The sequence below is a fragment of the Bos javanicus genome, chromosome 11 (assembly GCF_032452875.1).
Source record: "Bos javanicus breed banteng chromosome 11, ARS-OSU_banteng_1.0, whole genome shotgun sequence".
In the NCBI taxonomy this organism is placed as follows: domain Eukaryota; kingdom Metazoa; phylum Chordata; class Mammalia; order Artiodactyla; family Bovidae; genus Bos; species Bos javanicus.
The window spans coordinates 94134288-94157414 of NC_083878.1; the positions used below are offsets into that span (position 1 = coordinate 94134288).

General features: G+C 38.3%; 1 protein-coding gene across 12 annotated transcripts in view; it reads right to left on the reverse strand.

Annotated features, from left to right (window-relative positions):
- Window positions 1-23127, reverse strand: part of STRBP (spermatid perinuclear RNA binding protein) — a 199183-nt gene that overhangs the window by 148456 nt on the left and 27600 nt on the right. For 2 of the 12 annotated variants that reach the window (XR_009739584.1, XM_061433468.1), the window contains exon 1: window positions 20104-22445. The exons of 7 other annotated variants lie outside the window; for them this stretch is intronic. The gene's annotated coding sequence lies outside the window, so the exon portion shown is untranslated. Of the gene's footprint in view, window positions 1-20103; window positions 22450-23127 lie in introns of those variants that run through there. 3 more of the 12 variants (XM_061433465.1, XM_061433459.1, XM_061433466.1) reach the window with 2 other exon arrangements.

The following is a 23127-nucleotide window of genomic DNA, read 5'->3' on the forward strand; positions in this document are numbered from 1 at the left end:
CCTATCAACATTTTTCTCACACAAACTTTTTCTAAAATGGCAAGTCACAAGATCTAGAATTGCTAAAACAATTTTGAAAAAGAATAAAAGATGAGGAGTCACTCCCCACCCAAGTTAAAGACTTACTATACTGCTACTGTAATCAAGCCTGCTGGTACCAGCAGAAGAGTACACTTAGATCAATGGAACAGAATAGAGACCCAGAATTAGAATCACACAAAACTCGGTTCAACTGGATTTTGAAAAAGGTGCCAAAGTAATTCAATGAAGGAAAGATAGCCCTTTCAACCAATGATGCTGGAGGACTTGGACATTAATAGTCCAAAAAAAAAAGAAGCAAACAAAAGAAAAAAAATAAAACTTTGACCCAGATCTCATAGCTTACATAAAAAACTAATTCAAACAGATCACAGACTTAAATGTAATACTACAGAAAATCTTCATAACACAGAGCTGGGTCTACAGTTCTCAGATTTGACATTTTCAGACTTGACATTCTCAGACTTGACACCAAAAACAAGACCCATAAAAAGAAACTGATAAACTGGACCTCATCAAAGTTAAAAACTTTTCTTCTATGAGATCCAATTAAGATTTAAAAAAAAGAAAGTTAAAAACAGAGAGAAAATATCTGCAAACCATATATCCAACAAAAGACTTCTGGCTAAAATACTGGGTAGCCAAAATGTTTGAAGAACATATATAAAGAAGGTTCAAAGCTCAACAGTAAAATAAAACAAAAACAAGCAATCCAATTAGAAAATGAGCAAAAGACATTTCACTAAAAAGGACATATAGATGGCAAAAAACACTTTAAAAGATGTTCTATATCATTAGCCATTAAAGAAATACAAATTAAAGCCAAAATGATATATCACTACATATTGATCTGAATGGCTAAACAAAAAATAATTCATTGCAAAATAGTACAGCCACTTTGTTGGGAAGATCCCTTGGAGAAGGGAAAGGCTACCCACTCCGGTATTCTGGCCGGGAGAATTCCATGTACTATATAGTCCACAGGGTCGCAAAGAGTTGGACCTGGCTTCATGGGAAATAGATGGGGAAACAGTGGAAACAGTGTCAGACTTTATTTTGGGGGGCTCCAAAATCACTGCAGATGGTGACTGCAGCCATGAAATTAAAAGACGCTTACTCCTTGGAAGGAAAGTTATGACCAACCTAGATAGCATATTCAAAAGCAGAGACATTATTTTGCCAACAAAGGTCCATCTAGTCAAGGCTATGGTTTTTCCTGTGGTCATGTATGGATGTGAGAGTTGGACTGTGAAGAAGGCTGAGCGCCATAGAACTGATGCTTTTGAACTGTGGTGCTGTAGAAGACTCTTGAGAGTCCCTTGGACTGCAAGGAGATCCAACCAGTCCATTCTGAAGGAGATCAGCCCTGGGATTTCTTTGGAAGGAATGATGCTAAAGCTGAAACTCCAGTACTTTGGCCACCTCATGCAAAGAGTTGACTCCTTGGAAAAGACTCTGATGCTGGGAGGGATTGGGGGCAGGAGGAGAAGGGGATGACAGAGGATGAGATGGCTGGATGGCATCACGGACTCGATGGACGTGAGTCTGAGTGAACTCCGGGAGTTGGTGATGGACAGGGAGGCCTGGCGTGCTGAGATTCATGGGGTCGCAAAGAGTCGGACACGACTGAGCGACTGAACTGAACTGAGCTCCTTTCACTTTGGAAAACCATTTGGCAGTTTCTTACAATGCTAAGCACAGTCTTTTATCATATAATACAGGAATCACACTCCTAGGTATTTATCCAACGAGTTAAAAATTTATGCCCACCTAGACACAGATGTTTATCGGAGAAGGCAATGGCACCCCACTCCAGTACTTGTGCCTGCAAAATCCCATGGACAGAGGAGCCTGGTGGGCTGCAGTCCATGGGGTTGTGAAGAGTCGGACACAACTGAGCGACTTAACTTTCACTTTTCACTTTCATGCATTGGAGAAGGAATTGGCAACCCACTCCAGTATTCCTGTCTGGAGAATCCCAGGGACGGGGGAGCCTGGTGGGCTGCCGTCTATGGGGTCACACAGAGTCGGACACGACTGAAGTGACTTAGCAAAAGACACAGATGTTTATAGCAGCTTTATTCATAATTTTCAAAAGACTGGAAACAAGATCTTTCAATAGGTGAATCAACAAACTAATATATCCACACAGAGGAATATTATTCAGGAATTTAAATGATGAGCTGTCAAACCACCAAAAGACATGGAGGAACCTTAAATGCATGTTGCTAAGTGAAAGAAGCCAATCTGAAAAGGCTATACATGTATAATTTCAATTACAGTCATCCCCTGTACTCAATCCACTCATCTGCGATACTCAAATTCATTGGTATCCATAGGTTCCACATCTGTAAATTCAACCAAATGAAGACTGAAATTCCAAGGTTAAAGACCCACAGATATGGAGGGCTGATTGTATATGACACTCTGGAAAAGGGAAAACTATCACTGGAAAAAGATCAGGGGGTAGGGGAGGGATAAATAGGTAGAACACAGGGAGAATTTTTTAGGATAATGAAACTATATCCACCACTATGATATGGTGGATATAGATGTACTTGTCAAAATCCACAGAACGAAAACACAAATAGTGAACCCGATTCATGGGGTCGCAAAGAGTCGGACACGACTGAGCGACTGAACTGAACTGAACTGAATGTAAACTATGGACTTTAGATTATAATGTATCAATATTAGTCCATCAAATTTAACTAGTAAAAGATATTAATAAAAGGGGCAACCAGTGAAGGAGAAAGATATATATGGGAACTCTGTATTAACCTGAAGTTGAACTCTGCTCAACTTTCTGCAAACCTACAACTATCCTAAATAATAAAGTCTGCTAATTTTCCTTAAAAAACAGTAGTAACATCAAATGCTAGTAAAGATGTAGAGAAATTGAGCCACTCATATATTGCTGGTGGAAATGTAATGCTACATCCTCTCTGAAAAAGTCAGCAGTGTCTTATTAAAACTACTGTATTCACCATACAATGAAGCAATTGCACTCTTGGGCATTAATCCCAGAAAAATGAAAATGTATATACAAAAACCTGTATACAAATGTTCACATTAACTTTACTGGTAACAGCCAAAAACTGGAAACAATCCAAACGTCCCCCAATTAAATTAAGACATTTCTATCTACCATGAAATACCACTCAGCTATAAAAAGGAACAAACTATTGATACACACAACTACTTGGATGGATCTCAACAAAACTGTGCTAAGTAAAAAAAAAAAAAAAAGCCAATCTTAAAAGATTACATATTATATGATTCCACTTTTATAACATTCTTGAAAGACCAAATTATACTAATGGGTTTTTATTGAATATATTATTTCTTAACAACAGCAAGAGAATCTACAATTATCTCAAAATAAGAACTGTTCTACACTCCAAAAGTTAAAGACATAGTCTCCAAAATCAAGTATTTCCCCTGGGGGGGCTGACAAATTTCCCAGAGGAGTGGGTCTCAGTCTCAGATGCACATAAGAATCACCTCTATGAATTTCGATGCTTAGGCAGTATCCTAGACCAATTCAATTAGAATCCCTTGAGGTTAAAAGGTGATCCGCACTTTTTTAAGCTCTTAGATATTCCAATGTGCAATTAAGATTGAGCATCAGTATCTGCCAAAGTAAGAGAGTCTTTTCAAAAGCAACCCTTATTGCATGCCAGGATTATTAACAAGAGTTAAGGATCTGGCCATTAACAGTTTGCTAAAATCTTAGTTACAAATCTCACTGATTTGTACTCACCCAAATCTCACTGATAAATCTCACCCAAATCTCACCCATCTTCCAGAAACAGAAGACTCAAAAAATTAATACAAGAAAGATAACAGTTCATTATGATCTATTTTTAAATAACGTCTTTCCTTGGTAACGGGAGTTTGAATCAGAAGTTGGGAATACTAGGTTCATTTTCATCTGTGAAACTTCTATAAATATAAAAATGGAACCATTAATCTGGCTTTCCAAAATCTTTCAAGCAAAAAGGTTACCATATTCCATTTAAGGTTTAACCTAAAATCAAAAGGAAGGATTTGAAACAATCTCAGGACTTTCACAAATTTAACTACCTACACACAAACCATGAAGCTTTCCTGGTGGTTCAGCAGTAAAGAAGCCGCCTGCAATGCAGAAGAGGCAGGTTTGATCCCTGGGATGGGAAGATCCCCTGGAGAAGGAAATGGCAACCCACTCCAGTATTCTTCCCTGGGAAATCCCATGGACAGAGAAGCCTGGCGGGCTACAGTTCACTGGGTCGCAAAAAAGTTGGATGCACACACACACACACACACACACACACCATGAGAACAAGGCAAAGAACATGAAACATTTCAAATGAACTGCTCTTTTCCACCTGCATGTAAAAAAGCAGCAGTGGCAGCATCACAAACACACAAAAAAAGATTTAAAACTAAATGTCATGTAGGAACACTAAACACACCCAAACAAACCCACATACCACATAATTCAACACATCCGGGTAGCAGTGGCTAAGAAATGGAACAGCATGGAGATTGCAAGGATTTGGCAGACTGGTTTAGAAGAGATTCACGTCTCCTTTGCCTTTAATTTTGCCTGTTACATTACCCAAATAGTTTTTGGTTTTAGGTTTATCTGGAGTTTGGAGCAGGGGGGGATGATTCCACTGTATAAATTATCAATTTAAAACAGATTCTTAGTCCAGGTAAATTAAATAAAACACACAAGAATGCTATAAAAAAAATTTGACACCTGTATGTTGCTTAAAACATTAAAGTGATAAGGTCATTTTTAAATATGTGTAATCTTTTTACAAGTTCAGAAGAACCACAAATTATGGAGCTACAAACCACCAGCTATTCAAAAGAAAATTGTAGCTTATAAAATGTTGGCTGACTGCCAGTACAAATGAATTTTTTTTCCCTCAAACCAGCTTTGTAAGCCACAATACTCTTTCAAAAGTGACTATAACCATATTATCCAATCAAAGAGTAATGTATTAGACAGTAAAGGTAAGTTAATTCTTGGCCTAAAACAAACTGTGAAGTCCACAAATTGTTCACCAACATAGTAAAATGCCACCTTAGAAAATTTCAATTCATTACTATTTTACCATAATTTAATCAAGTAACTAAGTAAAAATTACAATAAAAAATAAATTTGGAATCCAAATACCAATCAACACCTTTAAAAGGAGAAGAATAACCACCATCCACCCTCCACTTAAAATAGTCATCCTTTGAAAAATCGCAAAATTCCCCACTACAATCCAAAAATACTTCCTTAAAACTCACTGACCAAACAGAAACATAAAAGAAAACACTGTGGAGACAGACAAGGGTTCAAATCCCAGCTATACAACTTCTTAGCTACTAAGTCAATTAACCATTCCAGGCCTCACTTTTCTCCTTTATAAAATGGCAACACCACTGTTCACCTCACAGTGAAACTGTTTCAAAGATCTAAAGATAGGGCTAAAGATGTAAAAATACTGGAAACCATACAATTCTACAAAAATAAGATATCAATGTGAGAATAAAAATATATATTACAATTTAATTTTGCAAGCCTAGATTAATTACTCTATATGAATTATCCAGTCTAGCTTAACTGACATAACGACTATCTGAATTAAGTATCGCACTTTTGCCTCGTAAAGACAATGGCCTCCTCTCTCCCTCACCTACTTAAATAAAACTCATTCTACCCAACACGGTAGATGTCACACTTGTTACAGAGAACACTGCATTAGTTATCTTTTCATGAGATTATACATCTAACCTCTCTCACTAGACTACAAACTACTGAAGAAAAGGAATCCATTTTCATAATGTACATCTTTTGCTCCGTTTAGTCACTGAGTCCTGTCTGAATCTTTTGCGACCCCATGGACTGTAGCACATCAGGCTCCTCTATCCATGGAATTTCCTAGGCAAGGATGCTGGAGTTGGTTGCCATTTCCTTCTCCAGGGAATCTTCTCGACCTAGGGATGGAACCCATGTTTAGTAGTACCTTAACACAAAGTGTTATCTATAAAAAGCACTTAAATATTCAATGACCAATTCACTGCACTTCAAAATTAGCCCACTTTTTATTTCAAGGAATATATCAGATAGTTTCTGAGACTGAGACTTACACAACAATCCACTGCATTTTAATTTCCAGATTACCCATTATTAAGCTGCAGTCTGCTTATCTGGTCACTACCTTTACTTTGTCTAATGCCACAGTTTCTCTAACTGTGATCCAGGGACCTCTAGAGGTCTTCAAGACACTTTCAAGGGTCTAAAAGGCCAAAAGTATTTTCACAGTAGTACTAAAACATTACATGCCACTTTAACTCTCATTTAAACTCACAAGCGTAGAGTTTTCCAGAGGCTACAGAATGTATGGAGATATTATAAAATGAAATATATCATGTCCAGAAGTTCAATATAATTTAGCAAACCAACATTTTCCAAATGACCAACATACGATGTTACAAAATCACGTATGGATAAAGATCCATTCAAAATGCAACAGATCAACAAATTTTAACGTGACAAATGTAAAAAGCTCACTGATCTGGTTTCAAATTCCATTAAGACACTACCATTTGTCAAGTTCTAGTATAGTATTAAAGAAGAATACCCAAAATTATCAGAAAAAGCTATTAAAATACACCTCCCTTCTTTCAAATTACAATCTGTGTAAAGCCCAATTCAACTAGAACAACATACAACAGATTAAATGCAGAAGCACCTATCAGAATGCAGCTCTCTTCTATTAAGCTATACATTAATGAGATTTGCAAAAATGTAAAGCAATGCTACTCTTACTATTTTGTGTTTTGGAAAACAGTTATTTTTCAATAAAAATACATCATTTACAGGAAGTGAGGGAAATGGGTAGATGTTGGTCAAAGTGTACAAAGTGGCAGTTATGTAGGATGAATAAGTCAATTAATCTAATGTCAAGCATTATGGCTATAGCTAATAATACTGTACTGGATACTAGAAATTTGCTGAGACAGAAGATTTCAGGTGATAGCACTACCAAAAAAAAAAGAACTACACCAAAGACGGATATAGTAATTAGCTCAACTATGATCATAATTTCACTAGATATATGTTTATCAAAATATCATGCTGGGTACCTTAAATATATGCAATTTTATTTTTTAAAAAGTCACCAAACAACATTTATAGTATGAGAGAGAGAATTTATAACTGCATAGAAATAGTTCTAGAAGAATACATGCTAAACTCTTGACCACAGGCGTTGGAGTGCGTATATGACCGGAATGAAATAATTTCATTTTTTATTTTGATTCTATATTACTTTAATTTGCATGCATTACTTTTGTAACTTGAAACGAAAAATTTAAAACCTAAAACTTAAAACATTTACTTACACATATATAATTTAACATTTCTTATTTTAAATGAATAATTATATACATTTTATCAGGTATAATTTCTAACAATATAAATATCAACAGATAAAACTCTCATAAACAAGAGATCCTTGGGGTCCTCAATAATTTTTAAGTGTATAAAGGAATCTTGAATTCAGAAGTCTGAGAATTGCTAGCCTAACTAAACGTAGGTGGATTCTGCTGTTCCCCATTCTATTCCCATTTTCCTTGGGAAATGCCAAACATTTGCCAGGAAGGAGCAACGTCAACACTGTACAACTTGGGGCAGCTCTGGAGTGCAAGATGAGTTTTACTCTCATTTTGCAGTAAACAGTCCTCTTACAATGAGCTACTATATTTTTCAGTGAAAGGATTTGGCAAAAACATTAACCATTCTCACTGATTCCCATTTCATAAAGAATACTCACTTAACCATATGATCTGTTTTAAGTAATCAAGAAAAACAGTACAACGTAACACAGCCCTTGCGTCCATAGCCTATGCCAGGCACCGTGCCTTACTTACATTACCTCACAATCCTCACGGCCCCACAAGGTGTAACAGGGCAGGAAAGAGATTCAGATGCTCTTGACAAAGGTCATACTGTTAATAAATGGTGGAATCAGAACACAGAATCAGGACTGAGCGATTTCAAAGTCCAGGGCTCTCTCCACTCTACCAGGTTAGCCCTCAGCACTAGACCGGAAATCAGACCTGTCACCTGCTCTCCTGTCCTGAAGCAACTCACAACTTCTCTCAGCCAGTTTTCTCATCTACAAGATAAGCTAGCTGATCTCCAAAGTCCCCTCCATAGCTAATATTCTTGGATTATAATTCATTACAACTTCAAGCCTACAGTTTAGAGTAAAAAGCCTTTTGTATGCTTTTCTGAACACAACAAGAAAAGCGAAACAAGTAATGGGGAAGTAATGAGTAAAATTAATAGACTAGGATATAGATTTTCATGCTTTAATATTAACAGTCATCATAAAATATACTATAAACGCTAAGTAGGCACTTGGTACTTCTTTCACTCCAGGCAACCAGTACTTTCTTGTTTGACATAAGCTTGGGCATTCAGCCAGCAGACATCTCTGAAGGTGGTAAGAACCTGTCAGCATGCAACACATGAACACCTCACCGAAGGCCAGCTATGAGGAGCGAATGCCTCATCATTAGCTTGTACAGGGAGCACCTTCTAATCTGTGAGGTAAATATTACAATAATCAATGGAGATATTTGCCAAGCATTTCTGAGAAAAGGAGAGCAAGCTGCAGGAAGTAGTGAAAACTGACACACGGCACTTCAAAAAAAATAATAACAAAACAAAAAACCCAAGAAGGAATGTATTGATTTCAGAATGTGCACTTTACTGTGAGGCTGTGCTGTATTTGCACTGCACTGATATTTGTCTGCTGCTACTGCTAAGTCACTTCAGTCGTGTCCGACTCTGTGCGACCCCACAGACCGCAGCCCACTAGGCTCCTCTGTCCCTGGGATTCTCCAGGCTAGGCTACCAAAATTTAGACCTCTTTCTACAACAATTACAATCTGAACACAGTTTAATGTGTGCCGGACACTGTACTGAGCCCTTTAGAGACATCACTCTTTAATCCTACTTGGTAGAGTTATGAGGTATTATATTATTTTTAAAGGTGAGACAATGCCTTAGAGCTATTAAGTGGCAGAGAAAGGATTTGAAATCTGACCAACTCCAAAGCCTGTACTCTTTATGATATGTTTTTACTGGTTCCAGAGTGAAAAAACTCATCCTGGTCAAAGGAGAAAAATGATGCATAATATCTGAGCCAAGTTATTATATAAGGGCATTTTAAAATTTTTAAATAAGAAGTTTTTAAGAGTTTGGAATCCATTTATGTAAGTACCTACTGTTTAGATATTAGCAAAAGTCACAGGGTCACTGTCCAAAAATCTATACTTCTTTGGATAACTATCAATACACTTAAACTCAGGACATTTGAGATGACCACTGTTGTTTCAGCTTATATTATGTTTACATAACCATAAAAAAAAATTATTTTGCCCAAAATAGCCAGGAAGCTATCTTTTACATCCTTTTCACTCAAAACCCAGCATATCAAAGCAAATTACTCCAGTGCCTATTACTCAGGAGAAAAGAAGTCATGTCATTCAAAACACAGTAAAAAGTGACAAGGTTTATGAGGTGACTTACTGGCCCCTTTGAGGGGAATAACTGAAAATTGGCCTACTAAAGTTATTTCAAATTTTTTAAAAAAGATATAATTAGGGTTTTTTTCAACAGGGGCAAAAGTATAATTATAAAATCCTTCAACAAACACAATTTGAGTTATTCTTTGGAAGTAAACCACCGCTTTTTAAAAGTATCTAAAATGGAAAAGTCAATCAAGTTCCAATACTGTTATGACCAGTCATTACTCAAGCAAATCAATTTACAACTTTAAAAAGAAAGTAACAATTCACAAAAAATTAATGAGAAGGCAAAAAATAAATACAGAATTCCTAAGAACACACCTCAGAAGCTACACTGCAATTTCTTCTAATTGTATATATATGTCCATTAAAGGGTTCCAAAGATTATTTCCTATTTTGCTTTTCCTGTATGGAATACAGGTATTAATTGCTCAGGAGAAAGTAGTTATTACTGCAGACACTACGAAGACCAGTAAACTACTCCCCTTTTCTTATACACCTTCCTGCTAAAATCATCCTGGCCCACCCCCAAACACCACCCTTATGGCAGAAAGTGAAGAGGAACTCAAAAGCCTCTTGATGAAAGTGAAAGTGGAGAGTGAAAAAGTTGGCTTAAAGCTCAACATTCAGAAAACGAAGATCATGGCATCTGGTCCCATCACTTCATGGGAAATAGATGGGGAAACAGTGGAAACAGTGTCAGACTTTACTTTTTGGGCTTCAAAATCACTGCAGATGGTGATTGCAGCCATGAAATTAAAAGACGCTTACTCCTTGGAAGGAAAGTTATGACCAACCTAGATAGCATATTCAAAAGCAGAGATATTACTTTGCCAACAAAGGTCCGTCTAGTCAAAGCTATGGTTTTTCCTGTGGTCATGTATGGATGTGAGAGTTGGACTGTGAAGAAGGCTGAGCACAGAAGAATTGATGCTTTTGAACTGTGGTGTTGGAGAAGACTCTTGAGAGTCCCCTTGGACTGCAAGGAGATCCAACCAGTCCATTCTGAAGATCAGCCCTGGGATTTCTTTGGAAGGAATGATGCTAATGCTGAAACTCCAGTACTTTGGCCACCTCATGCGAAGAGTTGACTCACTGGAAAAGACTGATGCTGGGAGGGATTGGGGGCAGGAGGAGAAGGGGATGACAGAGGATGAGATGGCTGGATGGCATCACAGACTCGATGGACGTGAGTCTGGGTGAACTCCTAGAGTTGGTGATGGACAGGGAGGCCTGGCGTGCTGCAATTCATGGGGTCGCAAAGAGTGAGCGACTGAACTAAACCCCCAAACAAGACAATCCCTTATGTTTGTTGCTATTAGCCAACTTTTGGAACCAAACCAACATGGATTCAAAAAACAAGTTCACAATTTACCAGTTAAGTAATGCCAGAGTTACTGAACAAAGCTTTAGTTTTCTTATCTGAAACAGAGCAATCTTTCTGAACTGCTAGTGTAAAGATCAGAGGTAATATGTATAATGCATGTCGGCTAGTGTTGTTAATCATAATGTGACTGACACTTTCTTTGGAATGCTGCTGCTGTTATAAACACAATATGTCCATTACTAAATAATATGAAAAAAGTTCTCTCTTTCTGGCAAATCAGAGATGGGTGACCTCTAATACAAGCCTGCTATCGCTGACCTGGTCAAAGTAAATATATTTATTTTAATTATTTAAAAATTTTTATTTTAATCGCTTAAATTTTTTTTAAACTGCTTAACTGGTCAGCGGTTTCACTTTGGAACGACAGAAATGTTTTGAACTAGTTAGGGTGAATGGTTGCTCAACATGTGAATAAACTATATGCCACCAAATTGTTTACTTTAAAATGATTAACCTAAAAACAATAATTGTCAAAGGAGACAAGGGAAAAAAACCCTAATTGTTCTTATTGAACATCATTAGATGCCAGAAATGTGACAAGTTAAACTAAGTTTATTCCAAGTTTTCTGGTCTACATTTCTAACACGGCAGCTTGACACAGTGGAAGGAGTCCACACCTGGAGATCAAGAAACCTATTTCTCATCCTAACTCTGCCACCAGTGAGGTGTGTGATTTTGAACAAGTGCCTTAACCACATCTGTCAAAGAACAAAGCAAGACTAAAAAGATTCTTACAGGTTCCTCATAATATTAAGATGGTACACTTTATATTCTTGGCAAACAAATTAAGTGAAAATTGCCTACGGTCAAAAAAATTATAATATATGCTACATCTGCTCAATTATGGTAGTTAATTTAGCAGATGTAGCATATATTATATGGACTTTGGACTGAAAAATGTAAGTTATCCTAAACAGGAAAATTTCCTTTCATTTCAGGGTAATTGGGTCCTATAGACTCCTATTCACTGGGAAGTAAGAACAGACTCTATAAGGACAGTGCCAAAACCATATTCACTGACATTATGATCTAAGCACAAAGGAGAGATGACTAATGTGGTAAACTCAAGGTCACCATTCCAAACCAAGCTGGTGAAGCTGCAAGTTCTTAACAAGCTCAACGATGCCTTTTTATTCAACTATTTAAAAATGCACCAAATATAAAATTACAAATATCATGCATCATTAGTCTATAAATAAAAACTGTATACCTTAATCAACATTATTTTGCAAATAATTCTTTTTTCCTATAAATAACCTTGGGGTTAAAAACACCTCCTGCTACAAGGCTCATGAAAATGATATAAATCTAAAAAGACCTTATTCTGTTTTTGAATTTGCCTGGAATAGAAGCTAAATCCTCTTGTTATCTTCTGGTATTTTGTTAAGTGTAGGTTGTTAAAGAATTGTTTTGGCAACTAACACCTTAACTACCATTAATTAACATAGAAGGCTTGTCTTCCTCTCCCTCTCCTATGCCTCTAAGTCCCAAGGCGAAAGAAAAAGAGCGGTATGGCCTGATCCTACAAACCTTTTCACTCAAAGCAATCTCAACAAAGTGATCAAGGTAACGAGTTGAGAACTCTGTTGTTTTCACTGCTAAGATATCCACAGCCAATGAATCAGCAGTAAAGGGACATTCAAAGGGTAACATTTAAGTTGTTTCGAGCTGCTAAAGTGCTTTACAACTTAGAAAAGCTTATCTAACAAACTTTGTGAAACAAGTGGCTGCTGCTGCTGCTAAGTCACTTCAGTCGTGTCCAACTCTGTGTGACCCCGTAGACGGCAGCCCACCAGGCTCCCCCGTCCCTGGGATTCTCCAGGCAAGAACACTGGAGTGGGTTGCCATTTCCTTCTCCAATGCATGAAAGTGAAAAGTGAAAGGGAAGTAGCTCAGTCGTGTCCGACTCTTCAAGACCCCATGGACTGCAGCCCACCAGGCTCTTCCGTCCATGGGATTTTCCAGGCAAGAGTACTGGAGTGGGGTGCCATTGCCTGGAGCCACTCACAAATCAAAAGAAAAGTTTGGATGAATTGAAGTTTCCCAAATCAATTATCAAGATTCAGACCTCAGGAACAGTTTCAGCAACTGAATCACTACTCTGTCATTAACTGTATGAAAATAAAGGCACAAAGCCACAGATGCACATCCTTTCTAAAGATTCCTGATTTTCAATCAGAACAACAATAACCTATGATGTCACCACCACACTTGCAAACTGAATATCCAAACTAAACTAAAAGTGTGCCCTGATCCCATCTCTCCTGGTTCCCAACTTCTCTTCAGGGCACCCCAGCCTCGCCTGTCAACTACACCTGAAACCTTGCAGGCTTGGAGCTCAGTCCTCACGTCCAGCTACCAAGTTTCATCAGTTCCAAGGCATCCTTTTTATACCCATTTGCACTACCTTTATCACATGTTTCCTCAAACTGTTATAATGGCATCGTTAATCACTATATGTGCTCTGGCCCCTCTTTTCACATAAAGTTGTCAAATTCATAAAGAAAGCTCTAATAATGTCATCCCTCCACTCTTGCTCAAATCAAAACCTTTCACTGAAGCCTTACTGTCGACAATAAAGTTTGAATTCCTCATTCTTACACTCAAGACCCCTATCAGTGACTCCAATATTCCACTGCAAACACACTCCACCAATTCCTTTCATATTCCCCTATCTTTAACTAATTGAACCACTTTGTTCTTTTCCACAGAAATCATTCTTATTTTGCCAGTGCCATCCCCTCCATATGGAATTCTCTCCCCCTTTATTTCATAATCTAATCCCAATTTTTACCTGTGACTCAGCACAGGTACCACATACCAGAAGTCTCTCGCTATTCCCCTTAGCAGAAGTAATTTCTTGCTCCTTTAAATTCCTCAGCCATTTTCTCTCTTAAGTACTTACTTTAAAAAATTTATCGATATCTCAAAATCATACCATCACCTCCCCTCATAGACTAAATTTTTGAAGGTCAGGGTCAATGTTTTATCTTTGTATCCTCCAATGTAACTAGTACATAACAAGGACTCAAAATTATAATGAATAAATAATAAAGCCTATTAGCAGTCTCAAGAAAAGATATTCATGAAGAAGACAGAAATACATCATAAAAATTTAAAGGTACACAGTATCCATGGGAAAAACCAAAATCCCAACTATAGCATCCTTTACAAAGTGACAGACTATAACTAAAAAAAGAATAGTTCACTGAACAAATACTCAAGTGCTTGCTTAGTGCTAGGCACTATTCTAGATGCTTTCAAATCTACAGAACACAAAGACAACAGTAATCTTTGGTTTTATGGAGCTTACATATACTAATGAAGGGGAAAAGGCAATAAACAAAATAAGCGAGAAAAATATACCATAAGTTAAATGGTTTAAGTGGTATGGAGAAAAAGAAGGTGGGAAAGGGAGGACAGGGAGGGCCAGAAACAGACAAACCGCCATTTCAACAGCGTGGTAAGAGAAGGTCTCTGGTTTCCTAGGTGGCACAGAGGTAAAGAATCTGCCTGCCAAGACAGGAGACACAGGAGACAATCCCTGAGTTGGGAAGGTCCCCTGAGTTGGGAGTAGAAAATGGCAACCCACTCCAGTATTCTTGCCTGGAAAATTCCATGGACAGAGGAGCCTGGCAGGTTATAGCCCTGGGCGTTGCAAAGAGTCGAACACACACGCGCACACACATGTACACACACACTAAGGCCTCATGGAAAGGGGAGACAGGCACAAAGACCTGAAAAAGATGAAGCCACCCATGTATGTGAGAAACAGTATTCTAGGCAGGGCAAATAGCAAATACAAAGGACAGGAGACAGGCATGTGCCTCTCACGTGAGAGGAACAAGAAGGCGACTGTGGCAAGAATGGAGTAAGCAAAAAGAAAAGTTCAAATGTCAGAGAGGAAAGAAGGGATCCAATCACTTACAGCTTTAATAAAACCTGGCCTTTTACTCTGAGAAAAGATATGGAATCCCTGAGGGTTCTGACCAGAAGGAGACAAAAATGACTTAGCTTCTTGAAAGAATCATTCTTGCTGGAGTATTGCAAACAGACTATAAGAAGGCAAGAGTAAAAAGGGTCACTGTAGTAATTCAGAGGAGTTGATGTAGACTTAAACCAGTAGCACTGATGAAAGTGCTCAGACTCTGGATATACTTTGAATTAAGGACTGGCAAGGTTTCTTGAGGAGTCAGATGTGTGTGAGAGGAAGAGAGGCAAGGATAACTCCAAGTTTTGGCCTGAGAAACTGGAAATATGGAGGAAGCTGCTATTTACTAAAATAAAATGTGGAAGACCACGAAAGAGGCAGAGGAAATAGGGAGTTTGGTTAAGACAAGTTCAGTATGAGATGCCAATGAAATATCTAAGTGGAAGTGTCAAAATACGCAGTAACCTGGAGTTTCAGATAAAAATTTGGAACTTACTGGCACATGTATCATATTTAAAGCCATGAGGTTGAAAGAGATCACCAAGAGAATGAGAATAAAGAGCAGAGATCCCATGGGACAGTCCAATATTAAGAAGCAGGAGTGATAAGAAAGAACCAACAAAGGAGACAGAGAAGCCAAGGAGGCAGGAGGAAACCAGAGCATAAAGCATTTGAAGGAAGGAGGCACCTACTGCACCCAGTGCTGCTAACGGGGCAAGTGAGAATTAAACACGGTGGTTTTGACAACAGCAGTGACGGAGCTGGAAGTTTCACTGTAGTAGGTTCAGGAGAGGACAGGAAAACTGAAGATGAGCAGAAACAACCTTTTCAAGAAGCTGAAAAATTGAGTTGTAGTTAGAAGAGACAGTGTGGTCAAGAAAAGGTCATTTTAGAAAAATAATAAATGAAATAATAGTGTATATATGCTGACTGGAATGAGCCAGTAGGAGAATAATGTTGCTACAGGAAGGAAGGAAGAATGGATATGATTTCAACTGTTACAGAATTTTACCAGAAGAGTCAGATAGCTCGATGAAGAGAAATTTTACTAGGTTGGTGGGCAGGAATTCCAGAGTACTGTTACCCCTTGTGATACTCGAGAAGGGAGGAGGCCACCCCTTAATTCTAATTCACACGGCACAGGAGGCTCAGAAGAGAGGTTGGGCCATTTACTGAGAATCTTCATGTTAAGTATTTTATATGTTATTTCATTTAAGTCAAAATAACTTCATAAAGCATTATCTTTATGTTACGATAAGGGAACCAGAAGCTCAAAGAGAACTAGTAATTTGATTAACACACAAAGCTGGTGAGTGGTAGAGCTATGTTTCAAATTCAGCTCCTTCTGAGTATTAGATAAGGAATAATTGTTAATTTAGAGGGTTAAAATAGTTTGTGAGGTTCTTTTTAAGTTTCTGATCTGTTAGAAATACACACTGAAGTATTTATGGACAAAAGCACATGATGTCTAAGATTTGCTGTAAATACTCCAGCAAAAACAATGACAAATAGTAACTGTGAATGAGGGACTGATGAAACAAGAGCAGCATCTTGCTGCTAATTGTTGAAGTTAGCTGATGGGTATATGGACATTCACTGTACTGTTCCTTTTTATGTACCTCTGAAAATCCCATGATAAAAAATAAAAATCCAGGACCTCCAAGTCAAACTGCTCATTACTTCAAAGCCTGTCCTTAATTTCTGCTCAATTTTCCCTTTAAAAAAAAAAATGCCATATGCTTCAGAGCTTACAATTTTCTTATTTTCTTTAATTCTCACTATAATTCTGTAAATTAGGGGTTTTATTCCAATTTTATACATGAGAAAAGAGATCTACGACTAGTAAACAGCAGGAGCAGATCTCTGGGCCAAGCCTTTCTGTGTCAAAAACATTCTTCTACTACTCGATCCAGCAATTGAGCTTGCACAGGGTCATCTCTGTGCCCACCTGTAAAAAGAGTCCACCGAAGTCTAGCCTTTTCCCTCAGATTCACTGCTACTGCATCATCCTAGGACCCTGCGCTTCCTAAGACGGACAAGCATTACTCCAAGTAGACCTTAAAAAGACACTAAAAGAGGCAGGTTTCAAATTTGCTCAGCCATCAACCTTCCTTGCAAAATGTGGGGACTATCAGGAATTTGATATACAGCTTCATAAGGAGTGCTCTGAAAGTCTCTCTCTGCTCTAGGGTCAACTCTTGGTTCCTCCATTTCTTTAAATGTAATACTCTGCTGTTCACTTACACAGCTATCACAGGGACCAAAGTCCAGGTATGTGAACCCTGAGCTCTAAAAATAAACTACACTACTAAACAATAATGCTGACCAATTTCAAAAGCCTGTTTTGTATAACTCCACATTTACCCCAAAGCTGGCTTATCAGAAAGCATCATGGTTAATACTCATTTTTTAAGATACTATCTTTTAAAAAGCCTCATCACTAGTATGGGTATCTGTTCTTCCATGCAAACTTTGGCATTATAAGCTTATTTACAGCTTACATCAAAAACAACCAAAAATATGCATACCTACGGTGCCAAATGCTTATTTTGTCTAGCTGCTAACCTACACTACCAAACTACAACACCTTTCCCCTCCAGTTCAATAGCTTCACTAACTAAACCTGAGCTGTCCAGGGTTAAGAGCTACCCAGTATCCCATGGTTCCATTAGATTAAAAAGTAGATTGCCTAAGCTCTAGAAGCCTAATCACTGCATAATTAGATGCAATGTTTGAGATTTATCTGGAATTATAAACATCTTAAGAATGAACTGCCTTCATCTTAACTTTCAGAAACAAAACACTTCATCAGGTCACCACTACCCAGCTGTCTTAAAATATACTGATTTTCAGGCAGGCTGACTGAACACAGGTAACCACAGTTATAGACTTCATTCCCATGTTTAGGACCAGTCTATCTAGGAAAGGATCTGTTCTTTACTGAAAATAATATTATTGAGCCCTACTAAGAAATCTCAGGTCTGGCACAAAACATGCCTTTAAGCCAAAAGTCAGCACGTGTTTGCTGACTTAAATGGACAAAACAGGCAAGCAACACAAAAAATTAAAATACATCTAGACAGTCTTTAGGACAATTACTTTCTGCTTTATGTCCATAGTATTAACTGTTAAATTCAATTCATAAACAAAATGCTGATCTAACCAACTGGATATTGTGTTTCCCAGCACCTGGAAAACTGCAAAGAACAAGAAAATCTGCAGGTGGAGGAAGAAACTCCATCTTATCCATGACCCAGAAATTTAGACCTTAGAATTTATCACACAACCTGCTACAGAATTCTCACTTTTCAAATGGAAATGAACCATGAAGTCACACAATGCAAAACTGTGATTTTATTACTGATATAATCAACTGTACCCTTTCGAGTTGTGCTAAAGTTAACTAAAGAAAGCCGATGTTCTACATACTGTTAGTTATGTCAGAAGTTAAGAGAATTTGAATACCAAATAACTAAAATTTAAAGCTGCTTCATTCACTCTGCAACACACATATTGAGATAGACATCGTAATTCTCAAAAATGATACACTTATAAGGCAGAAAACCAATACAACACTGTAAAGCAACTTTCCTCCAATTAAAAATAAACTTATAACACCAATACAGTATACTAATGCATATATATTGAATTTAGAAAGATGGTAATGATAACCCTTTATGTGAGACGCAAAAGAGACACAGATGTATAGAACAGTCTTTTGGACTCTGTGGGAGAGGGCGAGAGTGGGATGATTTGGGAGAATGGCATTGAAACATGTATAATATCATTTTGAAACGAATCACCAGTCCAGGTTTGATGCATGATACAGGATGCTCTGGGCTGGTGCACTGGGATGACCCAGAGGGATGGTATGGGGAGGGAGGTGGGAGGGGGATTCAGGATGGGGAACACGTGTACACCCGTGGAGGATTCATGTTGATGTACAGCAAAATCAATACAATATTGTAAAGTAATCAGCCTCCAATTAAAATAAATTTATATAAAAAATAAATAAACTTTTTAAAAAATGATACACTTAAAGGACCCTCAAGAAATAAAAAGCATGAAAGTGACAAATCAGGTCCTTTGGTCACCTTTTTATTTAATGTATGACCTAAAAGTTAAAGAATTGCAAATCTTTCAGGCTCAAACCATTTAAGTATTCAGCTCACCACTAATCTGGTCTCAGTATTTTATTCCTTTCTATTTTAACTGACATATAAGTTTAACATACATCTCTCAATAAACAGTTTTCTAAAATTAGACTGAATTATGAAGCCTCTCATAATTACCTGTCAGAAACAGTTTTTCTACAGCTGAATAAATTTTTAAAAACAAGCAATTTTCCAATAAAAGGATCCATGCAAAACAAATGAAAACAGAAGAGCAGTAAGATGGGTAACGGTGTCCAAAATGTTATAAAAGGTTGTAAACTACTAAGAATAGATCAGTTAGCATAGAAAGACTATTGTCAGGGCTTCACATATTACCAAGCTCAAGCAAATTAATGCCTAATAAAGCAACTTACTATTTACATTTTTGCAATGTCAATCAGGACCAAAATCTGGAGGTTTTTTACAACTAATAAACCAAATAAAACATTTAAGAAGCATTTAAAAATTATTCCCTCACAAACAGAGCATAAATGTCAAATAGATTCGGTAATTATTTGCTAACTAAAAATTTAAAAAGGAAAAAGTATGCAATAAATCTGAAAAAGGAGGCTTAATGCCACTAGAAGCAATAGCTCCATTTTCCTGTTCAAATCACCCCAAATTAATCAATTTTCTACAAAAAACCATAGGGAAATGTATTACATGTATTATTTCTGATTTAGAAATCGAATTCTCTGAGACATAAAAAACATCCTGTCCCTGGAAATTCATACTTAGAACTCAGAATGTCTCTCACAAGTTTCTGCTCAGACTCAAGAATTCAAATCAGCAACAATACTTAGCTGCACAAATGAGCCAGGAAAAATTAGTAGACAGTAGAGCAAAGGATGAACAAACTTCAATTTGCAGATATCTCTAATATTCACAGAAGTTTCATCTCTATCCAAGTTTCTCACTACAAATTAACCCACCTAATGCCAAATTATTACTTGACCAGGCTAACACGAAATAGAGTCAAAGAAATAATAGCTATTACCCCTACTTACATAGTGCTAACCTTCCTGAAAGGTTTAAACTTGTTTTATATAAACCATCTCAATTCTCCTGGGAGGTAGATAAAGAGTCAGGTTTCTGGAGGAGAAACAAGCACAAAGGGATTAAGTATCTTGTCCAGCAAGTCACAAGTGAAAATAAAACCAGACCCAATTATTTAGCCTACAAAGTCTAAACAACCTGCTTGCCTTGGTTCATAAACTTAGGATAATATTTTAAAGTGCCTACAAATTATCCCAAACCTTAGAACTTCACGGAACAACACATATAAACAGAACACTAAACCAGAATTGAGTATTTTGAACAAGAAAGTACTGCTTGCTCCAAATCAATTAAATGAACCAACACAATGGACTTAAAAAATACAGAGAGAAAACAACAGTCAAATGGGAAAGAATTTTCAAAGGTCACTCTATTCATCTTATATCCTACTGCTCAAATTCTCTGCCAGGAAGCCAAAGGAGTCAAACATGTTCATTATAATTACATTAAATACATGTATCAAATCTCAAAACACTGCTAAGAGTTTCAAAAAAAGGCATTTATATTTTTAAAAACTTTGCCCTCCAAAAATAAAATCTTATAGCAATGCCTTTAGAGCATTATTTTTCTGCTTTCATGATACACTTCAAATTTGGATTTTAAAAATGACTGGTTTCCAGTTTATTTTTAAAATATTTATACTTACAGATAGAGATTACTTAAAATGTGGTGTTCTGTTCAGCCTCATTATGTTTAGGCAAGATTCCCACTTCCACTCAAACTTATTTGAACTCACAATGGCTGCATTATTCAAACTAACAATTTAGATACTTCCTAAATGGACAAAAGAAGAAAACTAATCAACCCAGAAAGCTTCCCAAGGTACCAAAGAGGACCTTTCATGTGAGATCATACTAGGTACCACATTAAACACTACCCGAAGCCCAGAAAGCAATAATTGAAGTTACATCTGCAACATGATCAAATAATTTTTTTTTTTTTTTGCAAAATCTGACAAGACTGAACCTTCAACTGTCAAAAAGGAAATCGCTTTCCAAGATTCTAGAAAACACTGCTTACTGAGGCAGTCTCAAAGCAGTTTCCTTAATCCTTCCAAATCCCAAAGAATCTAACACAAGCCACAGAACACTGAACGAGACCTGCTGAAAAGTCTGTGTTCAAACACCTAAAGGTTACTTCATAACACATAACCCCCAAAGTCTTTCCACAATAAAGCTAACACTGCACTCCCCAACTCAAATTAAAATAACAGAAAATCCAAAAGCCTCTATTAATAAATTTTACTTGAACTATTCGGGAGACAACCGAGGATCTGTTATCTCCACCTTGAAAGAGTCAAAGCTCCATTCCTGCCACTTTTAGAAGCTGGATGTATTTAATACATTACCTCTGTCTGCCTCTAGCATGGGACTGAGATATTACATCACCCAGATGCCTGAAAACTGCCCTATTACCCAGAAAGCACCAAGGTATCTGATACACCGCACCAAGGTATCCTTTCCTCCCTCTGATGCACAGCCCTCAAACACGCTGGGCCCTGCCCTCTTGCAGAATCTTCACAAAGAAACCTGCCCTGAACCTGCTGTAGTCCTGCTTCTATTCACTCCAGGTGCGCTCCTCTTGACCCTGCATGGCTCCTCTATTTGCCCACTCATCAGGCCAATGTGCCAGAATGACTCCACCCACAGCTCCTCCAACCAGGGAGTGTGTGCTCAGCTCTCCCTTATCCCATCCCCATTCACTGGGTTCTGGAACTAAAATCAAGGCTTCCTGATCTCTCTGATCCTAGAAGCATGAACTTTCATATATGGTAAAGGGCTTAATGTCCTCCATTTTCCATAACATCATTCCAGAATCCACACACACCCTCACACACTCTCCAGTTCCTCTAAGGCAATAATTTAATCCTCTCCTTTTAGGGTTTTTTTTCCCCCAAATTCTACACTCTGCCCTTCCACATACTTTCACTGACCCAAAACATGGTGGCTCCTTTAGTCTCTCAAGACCCAAAGTTTTCCAGGCTTTCCTCACACTTCAGCACCCACTCCTTCCACACTCTTTCAAGCAATAGTTTTCCTAATTCTCTCCAGCCTGAATAGTCATTTCCTGCTCTAAACCTGGACATCCCACTTCCCCCACCACCACCCCAAACCCAAACCCAACCTACCACGTTCTAGTCACAGACATGTCTACATACATACCCACCTTACCCTTTCCTTACCCCACTACTGCTGGCACTAGGCATTTTTCAGCATCCTCTACCCAAAAATATCCTATCTTCCCCCTTTCACTCCCTTTGTTCCCTCCTACCCACTTCTACCATAGCCCCCAAACCCATGCTTCTCTCCCTCCCACACTGTACACAGACCTGTACACTTCTTTGAACCTACCCCTACTGCACCCCTCTACTCGTCTCCCCTCAGCACGCACCACCCACCCCCCCTCTTTCCTTCTCCCCAACTTCCCTCCACAGGTCCTGCCCTAGAAACACTTCCATCTGTCCTCACACCTCACCTGCCACTCCAAGAACATTTCCCTCCCCCCACACACACCTCTGGCCCTCCACACTGCACTCCACTGGTCCTCTCCCAAGTCTCCCCAACCCTTAAGTCCCCCCTCTTGATACTCCCCACCTTCATTCATACTTCCTCGAGAACACCCTCCGTTTCACTCACTCTGATCTCTACTAAATGCCCCAGTACTTCCTCTCGTCCCCACCACCCTTCACTACCGTCAGGACTTCTCTCCCAAACCCCTCAAACTTAGGCCCTGCTCCAATCGCCCGCCCTCTACTCTTCTCCCCTGAGCGCCTCACCAGATCAGATACCTGCTTCTCCTCTCACATGCTCTTCCCTGGCAGGGCCCATCTCTCCAGCCTCAGACCCTCCTGCCTCTTTCCTGGACAGACCCTGTCCTCACACCGCTCACCGGGTCTCCTGAAGCCTCTGGGCCTACCCTTCCGTTCCTCCTGCCTGAACACTCTCCATTTCCCTTCCCATCACTCCAGAGACCCT